Raw genomic sequence first — 23,628 nt, 5'->3', positions numbered from 1 at the left:
ATTAAATTGTTTTCTCAGTTGTATTATAGAGTTATTGAACCACATGAGTCTTAAATTCTCCTTCAACTAAGTTTACATAATGCTATTATTCAAAAATTTTATGTATTTTACTCTCCTTAATACAGAAATGATGTAGTTTCCTGCTTTCAGTAAGATTATTTACATTGTAATGTAATGATTAAGAAATTAATTACCTTAATCTTACATTTCCAATCTAGTCATGTACTCTCATGAAAAATCATGTAAATTTCCCTTTGCCACACATTTTTTTTTCAGAGAGATTTATGGGAAAAGTATAAATTGATTCAAAAATAATAAGTTCCAGGGGCAGCAAGGTGGCGCAGTGGATAGAACACTAGCCCTGGAGTCATGAGGACTTGAGTTCAAATCCAGCCTCAGACCTTTTAATAAATACCTAGATGTGTGACCTTGGGCAAGCCACTTAACTCCATGGCCTTGCAAAAAAAATTATTAAGTTCCAATCTATGCTATTTTTATACTTGGCAGACAGTTCATAGGTGAACCAACTAGTCTCTGCTAATTATGAGGAAGACAAATCAAGTATCTAATGACCATAGATCTCATCTAGAAACAAAAAGCATGAAGCCTCATTATGATTTAGTTTAAAAAAGTATGCTCTCTTTTAAATATAAATATCCACTAGTAGGATAGAAAATAAACTGATCAAATGCAATGTCATAATTAGTACCACAATTACGATAGATAGTATAACAAAACTTTGGGTGGAAAATTTTATATTCTCACTGAACAAATGAGGTAGTTGTTCTTAAGAAATTTTAATTAAGCATTTACTTTTTCTTCTAATTTCAGATAATTGAATTGCATTGAGGATAAAGTTATCTGAAAGATAAAAAGTTCTTTTGGAGAGTCACTACATTTTTTAAACTAAGGTAAGTGAATAGTATTTATTATTGTTCATTTTATAATGCATTAGGGGTATATGGGTGTTTTGGAAAGTCTAAAACCTCTCGTAAAAGGATTTGCCTAACCCTTTTCAGGACTGTTTGTCTAAATTTGGTGACAACCTCTCACTCAATTCTTTCTTGTGGCCCAAAGAAGATGCAGCATGTGCAGTAGCTACACCCTGGCAAAACTGTTTTGGTAGATGGTCTAAATCAGGTTAAGGGTTACCTGCAGGCTTCCACCTGTCCACTGGTTTAGGGAGATTTATAGCTCAGGCATGTGAATATTTTCCCCATTGGAACTGAGAGTTGGAAATTATTTGTTCCAAGCAACATGAAGGTGCCTGACCCAGGTGCCATGGAATGCTTAGAGCTTGGTAAGGAATCAAAGATTATTTAATTCAACCTACACTATTATTTAATTCAACCTACACTATTGACTACAGTCATCTTGATATTTGTCTTGCCACTGGACTGATGAATTTGGAAGAGAGAGTGACCTCACTTAAATCTAATTCATGCATGAGACAAAACACCATCTCCTGTTGTCATTGGTCCTCTTTGAAAAAAGAATAATGAGGGATAGCTAGGTGGTGCAGTGGATAGAGCAACAGCTCTGGAGTCAGGAGGGCCTGGGTTCAAATCAGTCTCAGATGCATAATAATTACCTATATGTGTGACCTTGGGCAAGTCATTTAACTCCACTGCCTTGTTAAAAAAAAAACTAAAAAAAGGATGAACAACAAGAGTAAAGCATTAAAATGATAATGTATTTTATCCATTAGTTCCCTATTTGTCTTATACGCTTTGGAGATGAGTCTATATTTCCTCCATTAAGAGAGACATTTAAAAGTGTGAGTATGAAGCACATGTGCTATTATTCTGGAGTCAGCTCATTATTAAAGTGCTTCTCATTCCACTGGTAGAAAAGATCAGAAATTAGGGTTCAATAAAATTACCGCACACATATATATATTTTCTCTGCAGATAAATATCTTTTCTAATTCATTTTTTAAGTTCAAATCAAATCTGTCAATAGTCAGAAAATCTGTTTGATATTAATGAGTCATTCCAAAGTTAAAATCTCATCAGAATCTAGAATCCTTTTTTGTGGACTTATTACTGGCCAACTGGTGGGGGCAATTTTTTTTGGTTTTCTGTGAGAAAACAGGGTTAAGTGACTTGCCCAAGGGCACACACAAGTGTCAAGTGTCTGAGACTGTATTTGAACTCAAGTCCTCCTGACTCCAGGGTCAGTGCTCTATCCATTGAACTACCTAGGGTAACACTCCTTGATCACTATAAACAATAGCAGAATTATATTACTGGATTAAAAAATGAAACAAAAAAATAAATCACCCCCTGCTTCCTCCTTCTCACCACCATCCTGGTTTAGCATTTAATTAGCATCTATTAAAAACCTCTGCTCAGATATATCAACACCAAAGAAAAAAAATAAAACAAGACCCCCACTGTTGTCTCAGACTCTGGCATTCACATCTAGTCCCCTAAATTCATGAAACCAATGCTAATTATGAAAATTAGTTTCACAAGAAATCAATTCTAAGATGATCTTGACTTTAGATTGTGCATCTTCATCAAAATATGCCTCTATAGGACAAATCCTGTTGCCATGAAAAATTCATTCATCTCTGAAATTCAACATACACTTTGCAAATGCTCCCAGTTTTTCCAGTAATGGGTTCAATGATAATAATAACTGTTTTAGTAATGTAAATTATTTCCCTTTTTACTTTCATAAAAGATTCAAGTAATCAGAACAAAATGACATGTCTATATTTTATAAGGTCTACTTTCTTCCAAAAAAGTTCATAATATGTTCTTTTATCTCTCTAAATATAATTATAACTTTTTTTCAAAATCATTTTCATTAAATACCTGTTTTTCCTCAACTGATACATCTTCACCTTCTTTATCATCTTCATAAGGATTATTAATAACCTTCAGGCTGACCATTTTAACCAGCTCATTTCTCTTGTCTTTTCTAACAAACTTTTTCTCTGTGTGTCAAATGGGAACCATCTTCAATTGGAAGACTTAATAAGGCAAAACTTTCAAAGGGGATAATATCATACTCACTAGGTTGTTTGTCTTCTATGTCAACTTCAGCTTTGTGTATTTAATACTGAAAAAATTTCAAAAAAAAGATATTTGTTCTTTAGTGCCTTGATAGTCCATGCATTTACTCTTTTGTCTCTTTTTTTCTTACTATATCATTTTCTCACTCATCTATAATTCTTGTTTGAGTTTCAGACTAGTCCTAGTTTGATAATGTTCTTATTTTGTAGGAGAGTTTGGTAATAACTCTAGATCTTTCCTTCCAATGATACCAGGAAGAGAAACATTGCCATCAATCTTTGGAAAACTCTCAAGAAAGTACTTCTGAGTAATATCAATATGCACTACAGCATACACCCAATAGGTCCTGACTTGAAGCATTAAATTTCTTCCGAGTATTCTTATCAAAACAGTTTCTCAATGATATAAGTTTTTTTTTCTTGTTTAGAGAAACATCATCATCAGAATCTTTATAAAGTACAAAATCAGTATTCTTATAAAGGACAAAAATATCCATTCTGCTTTAGTTAAGAAATTATCTATACGCTTTAGTAATGATTAAACAATTTCTATTCTGTTACTGCAAAATCCAAGAAAGGTAATGCAATATGATTATATTCATTCATTATAAAAGTCATTATATGGGTGATTTGCTGGATGGTATGATATCTTCCTTCAACAAAACCAAATCAAGTATTTTATATTTTAATTCCATCAGTTTATTTAATTTATAACATTGAAGAAACTTCATGATTTGTGTAATAACATAATCAAGATGTTAGGAACTTTTGTATTCTTTCAGAGCAAATATCTGTTTGAAAAATCATATTCTCTGGGCATACACATTATAAGCCATCTTCCAATATTATGGGCCTTCACAAAGCTTCTCTACCTACAGAGTTGAAGGCAGGTAAGAAAATGCCCTGGGGTCACATTGCAGATAATACCTCTAATACCAATCAGAAAGCCACCTTAGAAATGGATGTCCTTGTCAACTCAAGACTAGAAGACTGAATGTCTGTAGATCATAGGATTTAGAACAGGAAGGAAACTAAGAGAAACAACCCCCTTAATTGATAAAGAAACTGAAGTCCAACACTTGCCCAAGGTTCATATGGAATAAAGCCGAGTTTCATCATCATTACTCATAAAAGGAACTTATTGTTATCTTCATATATAAAGAGCAACACATCATTATGACAAAAAGGGAACTTGCATTCATTATTCTCCTAACACTGACAGGACATCATGAAAGATAACATACTTCTAGGCTGTTTAGGGACAGTGAAAAGCATGAGGTGCCATATCAGCCATCAGTGATCATTGCTCTTCATTCTTCTTTGGAAAAAAAAAAGCAATTGTCCCTGGATACTATTTTATTTTATTTTATTTTAGTCTGTTTCAGTCATGGTAGGCTTTGTTGAAACAATGCCAAAATGAACATTGATACCAGGTGCCTGTCCCAGCAGAATCTAATATCACACCTGCAGATAAAGTGTAAGATTACATCATGTGTCGTGCCTGAGCACCACAAATGACTCTATACTTCATCTCAAATAACATTATAATTTACACTTGGAGACTTCAGCCTATGTAGCCTTGGCCAAATGAAAGTTTTTGCAGCCAAACACATCAAACTCAATATATTTTATTGCAACAATGGGATTGTTTTTTGAGAACATTCAACATAATTAAATCTATCAATGGCATTTTGAATAAAAAGTACCTGTCCTAAAAAGGTAACCTATTAAACATTAGTCTGTCAATTAAGAAGATACCACATAGTTTTCTGCTGGCAACCAAAGGAAAAGAAAAGATTCAGGTCTTCTGTAAATTAGCTCAGGTCTCTGAGATGAAAGGTAGGACAATGGGATCTTTTGTTTGACAAAAGTGTGTAAAGGTAGAAAAGAAGAATTGGAGAATAACGTCAGGCAAAATAAAAACCCTCCCAATGCAAACATTTTCCCAGTTCTGTGACACAATGGATTTCAATGGTCTCTCAAGTTTTGGAAATGTTTAAAGAATACATTCCATGATCTATTTACTCCATAATTTCCATTTTCACCTCCATACTTTGATAGTTGGCACCCTTCATTTGGGAAGGCATCATCATTATCTTGTTTCATTTGAATTAGAGTTTGAGGAGTAGACTATGGCATCTTGAGCAGGAAATCTAGCTGCATGAATAAATAGCTGGGGTGGGAAGAAATTTTGACTGAGAGGGTTTGAGGGAAGCATCTTTCTCTTCTTACTGCTCTGTGGAATTAGCATAGTTCTATTCAGAATCATTTCTGTTCTACAATCTTTTTTTTTAGGATTTTATTTATTTTGACTTTTACAATTTTCCCCTAATCTTACTTCCCTCCATCTACCCTCAACAAGAGGGATGTCAGTCTTTACATTGTTTCCATGGTATACATTGATCCAAACTGAATGTGATGAGAGAGAAATCATATCCCCAAAGAAGAAACACAAAGTACAAGAGATGGCAAGATCAGATAACAAGATTTCAGTTTTTTCCCATAAATTAAAGGTAATAGTCCTTAATCTTTGTTCAAACTCCAGAGCTCTTTCTCTGGATACAGATGGTATTCTCCATTGCAGAGAGCCCCAAATTGTCCTTGATTGTTGCACTGATGGAATGAGCTACTCTATCAAAGTTGATCATTGACCCCATGTTGCTGTTAGGGTGTACAGTGTTTTTCTGGTTCTGCTCATCTCACTCAGTATCAGTTCATGCAAATCCCTCCAGGCTTCCCTGAATTCCCATCTCTCCTGGTTTCTAATGTTCCATGACAAATATATATATATATATATATATATATATATATATATATGTATATATATATATATATATACATATATATATATATATATATATATGTATATGTATGTATGAATGTATAAGCTATATAAGCTATTCCCCAATTGAAGGGGTAATTGAAAAACATTTACTTGATTTCCAATTCTTTGCCATGACAATCAGGGCTGCTATGAATATTTTTGTACAAGTGATGTTTTTACCCTTTGTCATCACCTCTTCAGGGTATAGACCCTGTAGTGGTATTGCTGGATCAAAGGGTATGCACATTTTTGTTGCCCTTTGGGAGTAGTTCCAAATTTCTCTCGAGAAAGGTTGGATGAGTTCACAGCTCCACTAACCATATAATAGTATCCCAGATTTTTCAAAACCCTTCCAACATTGATCATTATCCTTTCTGGTCATATTGGGCAGTCTGTGAGGTGTGAGGTGGTACCTCAGAGAAGCTTTAATTTGCATTTCTCTAATAAGTAATGATTTAGAGCAATTTTTCATATGAATATGGATTGCTTTGATCTCCTCTTCTGTAAATTGGCTTTGCATATCCTTTGAACATTTGTCAATTGGGGAATGGATTTTTAAAAAAATTTGACTCAGTTTTCTGTATATTTTAGAAATTAGTCCTTTGTCAGAAACATTAGTTGTAAAGATTATTTCCCAGTTTACTGCATTTCTTTTGATCTTAGTTACAGTGGTTTTGTCTGTGCAAAAGCTTTTTAATATAATGTAATCAAAATCATCTTGTTTGTATTTAGTGTTCTCCATTCTTCCTTAGTCATAAACTGCTTCCCTTTCCATAGATCTGACAGGTAAACTAGTCCTTGATCTTCTAGTTTGCTTATAGTATTGTTTTTTATGTCTAAATCCTGTATCCATTTGAATCTTCTCTTGGTATAGGATGTGAAGTGTTGGTCTAATCTAAGATTTTTGCCATACTAACTTCCAATTTTCCTTACAGTTTTTATCAAAGAGAGAGTTTTTATCCCAATAGCTGGACTCTAGGTTTATCAAACAGCAAATTAGTATAATCATTTCCTGCTATTGCACCTAGTCTATTCCACTGATCTATGACTCTATTTCTTAGCCAATACCAGATAGTTTTGATGACTTATGCTTTATAATATAATTTTAGGTCTGGTCAGGCTAAGCCACCTTCTTTTGCACTTTTTTTCATTAAAACCCTGGAAATTCTCAACTTTTTATTTCTCCATATGAATTTACTTATAATTTTTTCTAGCTCATAAAATTAATTTTTTTTTGGAATTTTGATTGGTAGGGCACTAAACAAGTATTTTCATTTTGGTAGAATTGTCATTTTTATTGTATTTGCTTGGTCTATCCATAAACAGTTGATATTTGCCCAATTATTTAAATCTGATTTTATTTGTGTAAGAAGCATTTTGCAACTGTTTTCAAAAAGTTTTTGAGTATGCCTTGGCAAATAGACTCTTAGGTATTTTATATTGTCTGAGGTTAATTTAAATGGGATTTCTCTTTCTAGCTCTTCCTGCTTTATCTTGCTAGTCATATATAGAGTAGTTGAGGATTTATGAGGGTTTATTTTATATCCTACAACTTTGCTAAAATTGCTAATTGTTTCCAATAGTTTTTTGGATGATTTCCTGGAATTCTCTAGGTATACCATCATGTCATCTGGAAAGAGTGAGAATTTTGTCTCTTGTTTCCCAATTCTAATTCCTTCAATTTATTTTTCTTCTCTAATTGCTGAAGCTAACATTTCTAATACAATATTGAAAAATAGTGGTGATAATGGGCATCCTTGTTTCACCCCAATCTTATTGGGAATGCCTTTAGCCTAGCCCCATTGAATATAATGCTTGTTGATGGTTTCAGATAGATACTGCTTATTATTCTAAGTAACAGTCCATTTATTCCTATACTCTATAGTGTTTTTAGTAGGAATGGGGCCTGTATTTTGTCAAAAGCTATTTTCGGCATCTATTGATATGATCATATAATTTCTGATAGGTTTGTTGTTGATATCATTAATTATACTAACAGTTTTCATAATATTGAACCATTCCTGGGATGAATCCTACTTGGTCAAAGTGTATTCTCCTAATGATAACTTGTTGTAATCATTTTGCTAAGATTTAATTCAAGATTTTTCATCTATATTCATCAAGGAGATAGGTCTATAATTTTCTTTCTCTGTTTTAACTCTTCTCAGTTTAGGTTTCAGCACCGTATTGATATCATAGAAAGAGTTAGGCAGAGTTCCTTCTTTCCCTATTTTTACAGAGTTTATATAGAATTAGAACCAATTTTTCCTTAAATGTTTGCTAGAATTCACTTGTGAAGCCATCAGGCCCTGGAGATTTTTACTTAGGGAGTTCAACGATGGTTTCTTGAATTTCTTTTTCTGAGATAGGGTTGTTTAGGTATTTAATCTCCTCTTCATTTAACCTGGGCAACTTATATTTTTGTAAATATTTCTCCATTTCACTTAGATTGTCAAATTTATTGCCATGGAGTTGGGTAAAATAATTCTAAAGTATTGCTTTAACTTCCTCCTCATTGGTGGTGAGTTCATGTTTTTCATTTATGATAGTAGCAATTTGGTTTTCTTCTTTCTTTCTTTTAATCAAATTGATTAGAGGTTTATCAATTTTATTGGTTTTTTATTAAAACCAACTCTTGGTTTTATTTCTTAATTCAATAGTATTTTTGCTTTTGCTTTTATTAATTTCTACTTTAATTTTTAGAATTTCTAATTTGGTATTTAATTGGGGATTTTTAATTTGTTCTTTCTCTAATGTTTTTAGTTGCATATTTAGTTCACTGATTTCCTCTTTCTCTAATTTAGTCATGTAAGCATTTAAAGATATATAATATATCCCCTTACAGCTGCTTTGAGTGAATCCCATAGGATTTGGTATGTTGTTTCATTATTGTAATTATCTAGGATAAAATAATTAATTCTTTCTATAATTTATTGTTTGATCCACTCATTCTTTAAAATGAGATTATTCAGTTTCCAATTAGTTCTGGATCTATATCTCCCTGGTTCAATATTGCATATGATTTTTATTGCATTGTGATCTGAGAAAGATGTTATCACTATTTCTGCCTTTCTGTAGTTGATCATTAGGTTTTTATTGCTTAGTACATGGTCAGTTTTTGTATAAGTGCCATGTACTGCAGAGAAAAAGTTATATTCCTTTCTATACCCATTCAGTTTCCTCCATAAGTCTATCATATCTAGTTTTTTTAACAATCTATTCACCTCCTTAACTTCTTTCTTGTTTATTTTATGATTCAATTTATCTAGATCTGAGAGGGGAGGTTGAGGTCTCCCACTAGAATTTTGCTGTCTATGTCTTCCTGTAGTTCTTTCAGCTTCTCCTCTAAGAATTGGATGCTATCCCATTGGGTGCATTTATACTCAGTATTGAAATCACTTTATTGTCTGTGGTACATTTTAGGAGGATATAGTTTCTTCCTTATCTCTTTTAATACTATCTATTTTTGCAGCTGCTTTGAGATAAGGATTGCTACCCCTACTTTTTTCACTTCAGCTGAAGCAATATATATTTTGCTCCAACCTTTTACCTTTACTCTATGTGTACCTCTCTGCTTCAAATGAGTTTCTTGTAAGTAGCATATTGTAGGATTCTTGTTTTTTAATCCACTCTGCTATTTGCTACATTTTAGGGGAGAGTTCATCACATTCACATTCAAAGTTATATTTATTTTTTATATTTCTTTTATTGCCCTCCATACTTTCTTCCCTCTGTTTGTATTTTCCCCCTTCCCCCTCCCTTTATCCGTATTCCCTAGTATTTTGTTTCTGAATACCACCGCCTTCAGGGTTTGCCCTCCTATATCCACCCCTCCCCTTCCTTTCCCCTTTCCCTTTTTTCCTTTTTCCCTTCCCTTCCTTCTGTTAGTTCCCTCTTTTTCTCCCCATCCCTGTCTCCATACCCCCTACCCTTTTACCTTTTTAATACTTTAAAGGCAAGATTTTTTTTAAGTTAACTGAGTATGTGAGTAAGTTAACTTTAAGCCAAGTGTGATGAGAGGAAGATCTAGGTGTTTCTCATCTCTTCCCTTATTCCCCTCTATTACCATAGGTCTCTTAGTGTATCAAGATTTACCCCATTCAATCCCCTCCCTCCTCCCATCTCCTTTCTGTCCCTGTTTTTAAAAGGGGTGTTTTTAAATGATTCTGAGTCTCAGGAAATTCTTGGTATTCATCTTCTAGCTAGGTATATTTTATTTAATAGAGTTACAATTCTTGAATTATTAGTCTTTCTCCCAAGTAGGGTTATAGCCAGTTTCATCCCATTGGATAGCAGTCTCATGGATAAATCATGAGTGTCCATCACTTCTGCTAGGTATATTCTTTCTATTAGAGTTACAATTCTCAATAGTTATGAGACTTTTCCCCATGCTGGGATATAGCCTGTTTCTTCTTATTGGATAGCAGTTTTTTTTCTTTACACCCCCTCCCCGTTTTTTACCTTTTCATGTGTCTCTTGAACTTCCTGTTTGATGTCCAAATTTTCTATTTAGCTCTGGTCTTTTCATCAGGAATTTTTGTAATTCTTCTATTTTGTTAAATGTCCATTTCCCTCCCCCTCCGAAAAAGAAGGCTCAGTTTTGTGCGACAGTCGATTCTTGGTTGCATTCCAAGCTCCTTTGCTCTTCAGAATATCTCGTTCCAGGCCCTTTGATCCCTTAATGTTGATGCATCCAGGTACTGTGTAATGCTTACTGTGGCTCCTTGGTATTTAAATTGTTTCTTTCTGGATGCTTGCAGGATTTTCTCTTTTATCTGATAGTTCTGGGATTTGGCCACAACATTCCTTGGTGTTTTCATTTTAGGATCTCTTTTCAGAGGGGATCAATGTATTCTTTCAATAAATATTTTGCCCTTTGGTTCTATGATATCAGGTCAATTTTTCCTCACTAGATCCTGTAATATTAAGTCCAGGCTTTTTTTTTTTTTTTCTCTTCAATGTTTTCAGGAAGTCCAATAATTCTCAGGTTGCCCCTCCTTGACCTATTCTCGAGGTCTGTGGTTTTGCTTATGAGGTATTTTACATTTTCTTCTATTTTTTCTATTTTTTGGTTTTGTTTAACAGGCTCTTGCTGTCTCATGAAGTCATTAGTTTCCGTAGACTCCATTCATTTTTTTAGAGAGGAGTTTTCTTCATTTACCTTTTGCAACTCCTTTTCCAACAGTCAATTCTATTTTTGAAAGAGCTTTTCATTTGATCAATTGAGTTTTTGAGAGAATTATTTTCTTTTTGCATTTGCCCAGTTGAGGATCTGAGAGAATGTCTCATTTTGTATTTGTCCAATTGCATTTTCCAATGATTTGTTTTCTTGTGCAAGATGTTAATCTTCTCTTGGATCTTTTCCCAAATTTTCCGATTGATTTTTAAACTCCTTCCTTATTTCTTCAAGGAAATCTTTCTGTGCTGGAGACCAGATCATATTTTCCTCAGAGGTTCTAGGTCTCTATGAGTTACAGTCTTTTCCTTCCAAGCATTTTTGCTATGGACCCACCTTTCCACTGACCTTTCTTCATTTTGCTAAGACCTTGGGGAGGGGCTGATTCACAGAGGTTTGGTATTGGGATCCCCAGAGGCTCAACTCACTGATTGTAATATCTCCAGCTGTCCAGTAAGGGTTGATGGCTGCTTTCTCTGGAGTGTCAGTGACCTTGATTGAGGCCTTCTCCCTTAGCCTGTAGGGAGTGATTGAAGCTGTTAAATACTTTTGTCTTCAATCAATGGTAGGCTTTACCCTGGGTGAGGTCATTCCTCTCCCTATTGTCAGCTGGTCTGGTTCTTCTGCTCACACCCTTGTGCCTGGGGCAGAAGGTCTGTAATTGTGTTTGTTCTGAGAAGAGACTTCAACCCTAATGCAGTTGTGGACTAGGAGTTCCTCCTAACCAGAGGAGCCCAGGGATGATGTATTCAGCTCTCCTGCACTGGAACTCTCCCTCAGTCCTGCTGGCAAGCTCCAGACACTCAGCACAACATCAATGCCTCTACTTCCTAATTGACCCAATCCCCCTAGGTCCACCAGTCTCTAGCTCCCCTTGGTCATTCAGGTCTGGTTCTCTGGCCCTCAGGTTCCTAGGCTCCAGCCCTGCTGCTAATCAGGCTGATCCATGGCTCACCCACCCTCTGAGCCTGGACTCACCCAGGACTGCAGAAAACAAATCCTGAGGTTGATGTTCTTTTCTGTTAAGAGGTTTGTTTCATTACCAGTATAATACAGTTGTCCTAGTTCTCTGGACTGCAAGAGGAGCTGCTTCCATCAAGGTTGTTCATCTCATAATGTTGTTGATGTGTACATTGTTCTCTTAGCTCTACTCCCTTTGCTCAGCATCAGATCCCATTAGTCATTCCATACTTATCTAGAGTTCAACCATTTATGGTTTCTTATAGAACAATAATATTTCCTAGTATTCGTGTATCATAGCTTGTTTAGCCATTCCCCAATTGATGGGCATCCCCTCAATTTCCAATTCTTTGCCACTACAAAAAGAGCTGCTATGAATATTTTGGAACACATAGGACTTTTCCCATTGTTACAATTTCTTCTAAATATAGACCTAGAATTGAGAATCTTGATAAAAGGGTATGAACAGTTTTATTGCTTATTAGGCATAGTTCCATATTGCTCTCCAGAAAGGTTGGATCTGTTGACAACTCTACCAGCAATGCTTCAATGTCCAAATCCTCCCATGCTTTCCAACACTGATGGTCTTCCCTTTTTCTTATCTGGGCTAATCTAATAGGTGTGACATAATACCTCATTGTTGTTTTAATTTGCATTGCTCTAATCAACAGTGATTTGGAACATTTTTCCATATGATTATATACAGCTTTAATTTCTTCATTTGAAAACTGTCTGTTCACATCCTTTGACCTGGAATATTTGTGATGTGGGACCAGACAAAATTCCTGGATCTAAGAGATGAGTGATTCACCTCCTTCCTTTATAAATCCTTAGGCTTCTATTATCAGAAGTTAAGAATACAATTTTAAGTCTCTATCTTGCCTTAAATTTCTATGCATAAAGAGATAGCATAGGCCCAATTTAATCTCAAAATTATTTAAGAACCAAATATGTTCCAGTCACTTTGCTAGGCATCTTGGTTAAAAAACAAAATATGCTCTCTACCTTCATGGAGTTTACATTACTGGGGGGATATAACCTGTGAATAACACTCTTTTCCTTCAACCTCACCTACTAAAGTCATAGGCTTCCTTTAAGTTCCAACTAAAATCCTGCTTTTTTGCTAGTATCATTTCCCAAAGCTTCTAAATTTTTTATATGATACTATTATTTTATTTTTTAATTATTTTGAATTTTTTACAATTCCCCCCCCAATCTTGCTTGCAAGCCCCCACCCCACACAGAAAGCAGTCTTTTAGTCTTTATATATTGTTTCCATGGTATACATTGATCCAAGTTGAATGTGATGAGAGAGAAATCATATCCTTAAGGAAGAAAAATAAAGTATTGTTCCTGATTGTTACACTAATGCAATGAACACAGGGTGGTCATCAAACCCATGTTGCTGCTAGGGTGCACAATGCTCCTCTAGTTCTGCTCATTTCACTCAGCATAAGTCCATGCAAATCTTTCCAGGAATTACCTGAATTCTCATCCCTCCTGGCTTGTAATAGAACAATAAAGTTCCATCACGTAGATATACCATTTTTTGTTAAGCTATTCCCCAATTGAAGTACATTTACATGAATTTCCATTTCTTTGCCACCACAAACAGAACTGCTATGAATATTTTTGTACAAGTGATGTTTTTTAATACATTACTAAAATATTCTTCTTTAAGAGTAAACATAATACCCCTTCCCCCTAAGAAATACAGACCCTTATGAGAAATAAAGTAAAGGAAAGAGAAAGAAATGTTTTTCATTCTATGTTCTGATACCATTAGCTCTGTCTCAGGTGGATCACATTCTTTATGATGGGTCCATACTTCCATATTTTTGCACTGTTGCTATTGCTGATTATAATTCCCTCCATCCATTCCTCCCCACTATCATATATTATATTTTCTCTCTCCTTTCATTCTGTCCCTCTTCTAAAATGTGCTTGTGTCTTGACTTCTCATAAAGTCATCAGCTTCCTTTAGCTCCATTCTACATCTGAAGGATTTGTTTTCCTCAGAGAACTTTCTTATCTACTTTTCCATCTAGCCAATTCTACTTTTTAAAGCATTCTTCTCCTCAAAACAGTTGAACTCTTTTATCCATTTGACCTATTCTGGTTTTTAACATGTTATATTCTTCAGCATTTTTTTTTGGATCTCCTTGGCTAAGCTGCTGACTTAGAGTTCATGTTTTTCCTGTACCTCTCTCATTTCTTTTTCCCAATTTTTTTCTATCTCCCTTACTTGATTTTCAAGATCTCTTTTGAACTCTGTCATATTCTGATCCCAATTTCCATTTTTCATTGAGTCTTTAGATGTAGGAGCTTGTACTTTCTCATCTTCAAATTGAGGAGGATTCTTGTGATCATAGACAAAGATTTTCTCATTTTTTGTCTGTTTTTTCATCTCTCCAGACTGTGCCTGGTTCAGGGGTGCTTCCTGAGCTTTTGAGTATTATTGGAACACCTGCTTTGGGGGATTTTTTTGGGACACCCACTGGGACCTTTATTCCTCCAAGGTTTTATACTCTCTTGCCTGTGCTTTGATATGTAGATGACTACAACACTAACCTCTGCCCTGGAGCTGTGAGGAGGAGCCCTGCTATCTTAGTATGGAAAACCAAACTGCAACTTGGATCTCAGTGTGTGAAAACAGCAGAGTCCTGCCCCAGGAAAAGCAAAGAGATATCTGCAGTCTCCCCTGAACTCCTTATATTCTGTGAGCTGTGCTCTAGAGGTGCAGGCTGGTTTCTCCTGATTCTTGCTGCTGCTTCTGCAGTTGGTGCTCCTTACTCCACATTAATTCTGCTGTAGCAGATATCTCTCATGGCCACTTCAAGCTTTTGTCAGTGATCTCTGGGCTGGGTTGGAGTGGGATGCGCTGTGGTTGTAGCTTTATTTCATTCCCAGGTCCTGGTGAAACACACCTTTCTGCGGAACTTCTAAGTTATCTTGGACTGGGAAAATGTATCATTCAATCTTTCTGTGGCTTTTGCCCCTCTAAATTTTGTTTAGAGTCATAATTTGTTGGCTTTTGGAGTTTGGGAGGGAAGGAGTTTCTGGCAAATGCTGCTTTCACTCTGCCATCTTGGCTCCATCCCCCCAAAGTTTCTTAATTCTATTACTGTCCCTTGTTAATTATTTTGTATTTATCCTGTCTGGACAACTAGGTGGTGGATTGGCTAGAGGGTTGTGTTTGGAGTCAGAAAGACTCATCTTCCTGAGTTCAAATGAGGCCTCAGGGACTAGCTATGAGATACTGGGAAAAGTCATTTAAGAAATGGCAAACCACTCTAACCTCTTTCCCAAGAAAACCTCAAATGGGATCACAGAGTCAGACACAACTGAACAGCAAATTAGACTGTATGTAGTTTTCAGGGAAAGATGAATTTATGATGCTGTTAAATATGTTCTATTTTGAACATATGGACTATGATATGCTTATCCATGAGGGAAAATCCATATGACAGTGCAGTAGTAATAAAGTCAAAGAAAGATACTCAGGCTAAATATAAAGATCTATCATTTGCCTACAGATGATGGGTGAACCCATGTGAGGTCACAAAATAATCAAACTAGAAGATTTGTATAGAAAGAAAAGAAGAGGATCTGGAACAGAGCTTTAGAGCACATTCATAGTTAGGGAGTAAGATATAAAGGAAGATCTAGGTAAGAAGACTTACTAGCTGTATGACCCTGGTTTAGTCATGTAAGCCTGTTTGCCTCAGTTCATCAGTTGTAAAATGAGTTGAAAAAGGAAATGGCAAGAAGGGAATACTCCAAAATCCTTGCCAGTAACACCCCAAATGAATTCATGAAGAGTTGAACATGATTCAAACACCTCAACAACAACAACAACAACAACAAATTCCCTCTTTCCAATTACTTTCACTTGTCCTTGTTTTCCTAGACAAAAAAAGGACTACTTTAAGGGAGGTAGGATACAGGACTAATAAGCAGGCACGTTTTGATGATGAGGAAGAATAGAGCTACAAAAAATAACAGTAATAGTTCATTTAAGGGCGGCTAGGTGGTGCAGTGGATAGAGCACCAGCCCTGGAGTCGGGAGTACCTGAGTTCAAATCCTGCCTCAGACATTTAATAATTACCTAGCTGTGTTGCCTTGGGTGAGCCACTTAACCCCATTTGCCTTGAAAAATCCTAAAAAACAATAGTTCATTTAATATATCCTTTCTTGTTTTCAAAGTACTTTCCTTTCAATTCAGTGAGATGGAATTATTATTCCCCATACAGTTAAGGAAACTGAGAACCAAAAAGTTCTAATGTTTGTTCCCAAATCATCTGGTTCTGACTTTAATCCTAGTAATAGTCTTTTAACAATGTGAAACGTTGGGAAGCCTAGGGCTGTCTGAAGGCAATGGATTATTTAGGAGAAAATGTTGAGAGAAGCTATAAATGAAGAGCAAGTTTCATGACATAGGTGGGATGTGACTTCTGCCTGCCCCACATAATACCATTGTTTTTTAATCATTATAATATGGAGACTCAAATACTTTTTGCATAAGACTGCTGTTTTTGGAATAAATTGATTTAAATTTCTCTTTAAATTTCTCCCTCTGTTTGTTTGAGGGGCAGGGTTGGTAAAAGCCTGGGAGAGGAGAAATCTTTTTCTGGCTTCCAGATTCCAGAGAGAAGACATGGTTACCACAATATAAATTTTGCCTCAGAGTCCAAGATAGCAGAATAGAAGCAGCAACTCAGGTGTATTTTCCCAAGATTTCTCTCCAATATTTTTAAAATATTACCTCAAGGGAAATCCATCAATTGGGGAATAACTGAACAAGTTATGGTATATGAATGGTTCAGCACTATGGTTCTGTAATAAATCATGAATGGTCCGACTTTAGAGAAGCATGGAAATTTTTACATGAACAGATACTGATGGAAGTGAGTAGAACCAAGAGAACATTGTACACATTAACAACAATATTGTGAGATGATCAACTGTTACAGATGCAGCTCCTCTCAGCAGTTCAGTGATCATAGACAATCCTGAGAGACAGGTAATGGAAAATGTCATCCATATTCATTGAAAAAAATTGTGGAATCTGAATGCAGAGCATTCTATGGTCATTTTTTCAAACTATGTATACTTTTAAAAATTATTTTATGTTTTTTCTTTCTTACTCAATTCCCCCCCAGTTCTAATTATTCCTTCACAACATGACTAATATGGAAATATGTTAAACATGATTATATGTATACAATTTTTACCAGACTGTTTGCTACAATGGGGAGGAAGAAGGAAAAGAAAGGTGGTAGAAAAATGTGGAACTCATAAACTTGCAAACAGATTAATGCTGGAAACTACCTTTGCATGTAATGGAAAATAAAAATTAAAAAGCAAAACAAAACAAAACAAAATAATGCCCCAAATCAATTTCTGGAGTAGAAGAGCCAACAATACATTTTTTCCCAGTTTGTAGACAGCTTAGGAAGTTAGCAAGAGAGCTTTGTGCCACCATAATAGGGGCTAGCTCAGAGTGTATGTTGTCACATACAAAGCCAGTTTTAGGCTTTGTTTGTGACTGTGACTGTGGCAATAGCAGTTTTTGATATCTTTGTCTAGAGATGGTAAGAGAGTTGAGCAATTGGTGAGAAAGAGATTACAGGGCAACCTGAACTAACACTGTGCATAGTCCTGTGAGGTATTTGGCCACTTTAATGCCTATGTGAAATTCTGAGTTGCAATTCCAGGTTGGAGAGTAGCTCTTGTGGTCTGTCACAAAAGAATGGGGGTGCTAATAGCAAGCAGTTCAAAGGCAGAGAGAAGCACTAGAATTTGTGGCTATAAAAAATAAGAGATCTGGTCACATTTCCAGAGCCAAGAGGATTGCTAGAACTTCTGCCTAAAGGGTAGCAGAGTCCTTTCCTGGATAACACCAGAGCACAGACCAGAAGAGTTGACCACATCTCTCCCTAGATCAATGGAAATACTGAAAATGTATAGCCCTTCAGAACTAGCTCTGGAAAAAGGCAGCATAAAAAAAGCCTAAAACATGGGACAGTACTTCCCTATCTTCAGGTGAGCAGAACCCAATTTTAACATAAAGATCAATCAAGCAATAAGCTGGAAAAATGCATAAATAACCACAAAAGAACTAAGTTGGCAGAGAAGATCAAAATTTAAACTCAGAAGACAATAATGAGAAAACAGTTACAATCAAAACCTCAAAAAAAAAATGAAATTGAATAGACCCTCAACATGAATTCCTAGAAGAGTTAAAGAAAGAAGTGAGGGGGGGAATGGGAAAAGAAATGAGAAAATTGTGAAAAGAGAATCCACATCTTAGTAAAAGAAACATCAAAAATAATACTTAAAAAATAAAATCTTAGAAAGCAAAACAGGTCAAATGATAAAAGAGATGCAAACATTCACTGAAGAAAAGAACTCTTAAAGAATAGAATTAGACAAATGAAAAAAGAGATATAAAAACCCACTGAAGAAAATAATGCCTTAAAAATTAGAACCAAGTAAGTAGAAGCTAAATTCCTTAAAAATCAGAATCAGGTAAGTAGAAGCTAATGACTTCATGGGACATCAAGAAACAATAAAACAAAGTCAAAAAACTAAAAAAAAATAGAATGAAACATGAACTCTCTTATCAGAAAAAAAAATAATAACTGCCCTAGAAAATAGGTAAAGGAGAGATAACATAGGAATTATTGAAAGCTCTGATCAAAAAAGATGGCTAGACCTCATATTTCAAATTATAAATAATCAGAGGGAAAAAATAGAAATTGAAAAAAATTCACTGATTACCTCCTGAAAGATATCTCAAAATGAAAATTCCCAGGAATATTATAGTCAAATTCCAAAACTCCCAGGTAAAGGAAAGAATATTGCAGACAGCCCAAAAGAAACAAATAAAATACCATGGACCCAAAGTGAAGATCATACAATAAAGTAAAAAAATTAAAATAATTTTGCCTCAGTTATTTGTTAATGATACTTTGGGCAATTCCCTCAACTTGTTTGCCTTTGTTTCCTCATCTGTAGAATATGAATAAACTTCAAGACCTGTTGTGAGGATATAACAACATGATATATGAAATACTCTGTATACTCCAGAATATGATATAAATGTTAACTACTATAAAATTGTTATAGACAAAACATACCACTATACAAAGGAAGATAATTACATTAACAGATGAAAAAAATCGCAATTCAAAGTTTTCAAATGTTCTGATAACATCACCCTGGTTAAATCCTAGCTCCAGGTTCATAATCCTTTGTGAAACAAGTCTGCTCTTGGGGAACAGTGATCCCCCAACTGAACTCTCTTGCTTCTATACCTTTCCTTACTACTTATTTCCTCATGGAAACTGTTGCTGCTACTACTCTTTTCTTACCTTAGCTTCTGCTAACCACAGCAATCCTTAGATAAGACTTTTTTTTGTCCCTAAAAGTACAACCCCCCCCCCCAAACCAATAAAAACAACAACAAAACCCTAGCTCCAAAACTTAATTCAAAAATCCATTTTGGATCCATTAGTTGTGATGTCTCACTTGATGGACTTCTTTAGTTTTGTACTGGGAGGTGATTAGTTTTGGGTCAGTTTAAGAAGAATAGAGTATGGAAAGGGAGGTGGAAGGACTGCTATGAAGGAGTTCTTTTTCATCACTGGATTCAAGGAGGAATGGATGAGTATCTTGTAATTAGGAGAGAACAGGGACTGACTTAGCATCTCAATAGAGCCTTCCAGCCAAATGGTTTTTTTATTAGCTAATGTCTCCAAACTGTGACCTTAGGTCCATATACTTCCCTCTCAGTTTTAAAGAATTCCAAAATGCATTCAGGAGCTTTGACCAGATTCAAGAGGTTGCCTGCTTTCTTGGATTCAGTTTTCAGTGTGAGGCTGTTTGCCCAATTGTCCAATATTTTTTCCAACCTTAGGTATTGGAACCTGTCTAAAAATATACATGAGTTCCAGAATGTTAACAACATTGCCCCTTGTCAGTTATAATTAATCCCTTTTTAAAAACATGAAATCAAAGAAAAAAAAACAAAGAAGTAAAGGAAGTTGAATTTCCCCATATCTAAGCCCTTTCTCTCTTTATTTCAAGCTTTATATAACTATTAATTCTACAGCACTAACTTGATGTCTGACTCCTTGAGAGCTGAGGCCCAACAATTTGTAAGTGAAACTGTAAAAGCTATTCCCAATGATAATTATGATAGTAATTTACATGTGTGTAGTGGCTTTCATCCCAGAGGATCCTAAAGTACTTCAAAGCACATTGGCAACCCCTTTATTTACTAATGCCCTCAGTTGTTCTGGTCATTAGAGATCCCTTGGCACCATTTTCCAGTACTTGGGGTGTTAATCCCAGTTTCCTGGTTAGAATCCAACTAGAGTAATGACTTTCTGACTCCTTAAGTTACTTCTGAAATTTCTATTGGGTGAATTGTTCCCCTCTTTTCCAGCTCTATACTATTGTGGAGAAAGTTTGAGCTTTGTTGCAGTCCCATCTTCTATTTTAGATGCCAAAAAAGACAATTGAAAAATAAAAAAGCACCTAAAACACTGGGCATGCTCAACTTTGTAGAAAACTTAGTTCCCAGTGGAATTCACAGAATTCACTGAAGAGAATACAGATTTCATCCCTAGACCCACAATTTTGTCTTTTTATAGAATACCAACTGTATCTGGTGCTTTCATTAAGTGTTTGCTTCTGGATGAATTGATGAATTGATTGATTCATTTTGGCTCTGAGTATGTCTGGGGAAGTGCTAAGCTCCTCCCAACCCTGAATAAGAGTTTTCCACAGTTATGCTTTCTTCTACAGAAACTAGATATAGAAATTGAGATCAGAAGATTTAGAAATACAGAAATTGAATTTACAGAATTTGTAAATCAAACTCTGAGGATTACATGGGGTAGATTGAAAGGCACAGACTGAGCAACCTACATTCTTCTTTAAAGAGAATCAATTGGTCTCAGAAGAACTGGTAGTAACTACAGGATATGTCATAGTCTCTTCAGGACATTGCTCCATACTTCCAGTTTCTGGGTTCAACACTTCAGGGACTCTGGATACTACCTATCTATCTTCCCAGCTCCAGTTAACAGAGGGATGGTGGCTAGAAACTACCCCCGTAAGATTAGGTTGACATTTTTTTAGTTAAGGTAACCACAGCTAGCTTAACAGAAGCTAGGCAGATTTCCTTCAGGCTAAAACTATCTTTTCATTTTAGTCACTGTTTGAGAGGACATCAATTCTCTGTTACATAACATTATCTATTTTAGGGTTAGGTATTCTCAAAATTCAATCTGGTTTAACCTGCAGTTTACTCTGTCAGATAAGGAGGAAGGTGATTGTTCACCTATTTGCCAGAACTCCCGTTTTTATCAGAATATCTGCAACAAAGTATTAATTTTGTTGAAACTGTCCATAGAGTTATATGTTATACCTGGATTAACCTCATATTATAGATGAAACTCTATATCTGAGAATAGTTGCACTGGGGTCAATATATTCATTCAAAACTACAGCAGAGGGGCTCCGACCCATAGATTTACTTTTCCCCATGTTTTGCTTTGATGCTTTCATTGATCCCTATACCTCTGGGGGGGGGGGAGGGTTGCAAGGCAAATGAGGTTAAGTGGCTTGCCCAAGGCCACACAACTAGGTAATTATTAAGTGTCTGAGACCGAGATTTGAACCCAGGTACTCATGACTCCAGGGCCAATGCTTCATCTACTGTGCCACCTAGCCATCCCCCCCCCTATATATTTTTGAAAGTGAAAAATTTGATTTTTTTTTTAAGTCACAGAAGTGAGTAGTAGGAAACTATGCTGGTAATTTTGAGAGACTCAGATCTCAGACATTCTGCAAGATGTTTCAATAAACTAGAGTAGTGGATATATTAATGATCAGATGGGACTTATATCAGGAATTCAGGGATGGTTTAACATAAGGAAAACTATTAACATAGTAGATTATATCAGCAAAGTAAAAAAAAGCATTCCTGCATTAATGGATGCAGACAAAACTTTTGATAAAGTTCAATACTCAGGGGCGGCTAGGTGGTGCAGTGGATAAAGCACTGGCCTTGGAATCAGGAATACCTGGGTTCAGATCTGGTCTCAGACACTTAATAATTACCTAGCTGTATGGCCTTGGGCAAGTCACTTAACCCCGTTTGCCTTGCAAAAACCTAAAAAAAAATTTTCAATACTCATTTTTATGAGAAACATTTGAGAGTATAGGTAGAAATGAATTTTTCCTTAAGTTGATAAAAAACATTTATCTAAAGCCATGAACAAGCATTTTTGTATTGAGGATAAGATAGAGACTTTCCTAGTAAGATCAACTGTAAAACAACGAAAAACACTATCACCAATTTTATTTAATATTATATAAAAAAGCTTAGCAATAAGAGAAGTAGAAATAGAAGGAATATAAATAGGGAAAGAGGTAATAAAACTATCTCTTTTGCAGATGATATGATAACGAACTTGGAAAATCCCAAAGACTCATCTAAAAAGACAGTTGAAACAATAAATAATTTTAGAAAAGGTGGTTATAAAGTAAACCCACATAAATCATCAGTATTCCTATATATCACAAACGAGCCATGAAAGAAGATTTCCCATACCTTCCAAAATAAACCCAAGACCTATATAAACAAAATTATATTAAAAAATTGTTCAAATAGGATCTAATTTAAATAACTGAAGAAATATTCATTGTTCTGGGCTAGGTACTGTCAATATAATAAAAATGACAATTTCATCTAAACAAATTCATATATTCAATGTCATTCTAATTAAATTACCAAAAATTATTTTCTCGAATTAGAAAACATAATAACTTCATTTGGAAGAACAAATAAGTCAAGAATATCAAAAGAATCATGGAAAATGTAAAAGAAGTAGTAGTAGCAGATCTTAAACTATACTATAAGGCTATAATTATCAAAAGTATCTGGTACTGTTAAGAAATAGACAGGAAGATCAATGGAAAAGAGTAGATAATTTACAGCAGCAGATACATATAATAATTTTATATTTGGCAAGTATAAAATCCATTTTTGGGGATAAGAATTCATTATTTGGTTAAAAAAAAGTTGGGAAACTGGGAAGCCTCATGACTAACTTCTTATGCCATTTGCAAGGTAAAGTCAAAATGGATACATAACCTAGGTATAAAGAGAAATACTATAAGAAAATTTGTGGAACATGTAACATATTACTTATCTGTCAGACTTATGGATATGCAATTATGAATAAACAAGAGAAAGAGATCAGAGTGAGGTATAAAAAGGTAATTTGAATTATATTAAATTCAGAAGCTTTTGTATAAATGAAACAAATATAAACAGAATTAGAAGGAAAACATAAAATTGGAAAAATATAGACAGTTTTTTAGGTAAAGGTCTCATATATCAAATATATAAAGAACTCTGAAAAATCTATGAGAATGTGAAATATTCCCCAATTGACAAATGATCACAGGATAAGAACAGGTAGGTTTTAGATAAATAAATCAAAATAATTTGTAGCCATATAAAATGCTCTTAATCATTATTGATTAGGGAAATACAAAATAAAGTAACCCTGAGATATGTTTTTATACCTTTCAAATTGGCTAAAATGATTAAAGAGTAAAGTGAG

General features: G+C 35.0%; 1 pseudogene; it reads right to left on the bottom strand.

The window, feature by feature from the left end:
• Window positions 1–2,451: 2,451 nt before the first annotated feature.
• Window positions 2,452–23,628, bottom strand: part of LOC141506504 (chondroitin sulfate N-acetylgalactosaminyltransferase 2 pseudogene) — a 32,684-nt pseudogene continuing 11,507 nt past the window's right edge.

Source organism: Macrotis lagotis, chromosome 1, assembly GCF_037893015.1.
Source record: "Macrotis lagotis isolate mMagLag1 chromosome 1, bilby.v1.9.chrom.fasta, whole genome shotgun sequence".
In the NCBI taxonomy this organism is placed as follows: domain Eukaryota; kingdom Metazoa; phylum Chordata; class Mammalia; order Peramelemorphia; family Peramelidae; genus Macrotis; species Macrotis lagotis.
The sequence above is the reverse complement of the archived record's forward strand: the minus strand, read 5'-3'. Positions and strand labels throughout refer to the sequence as shown.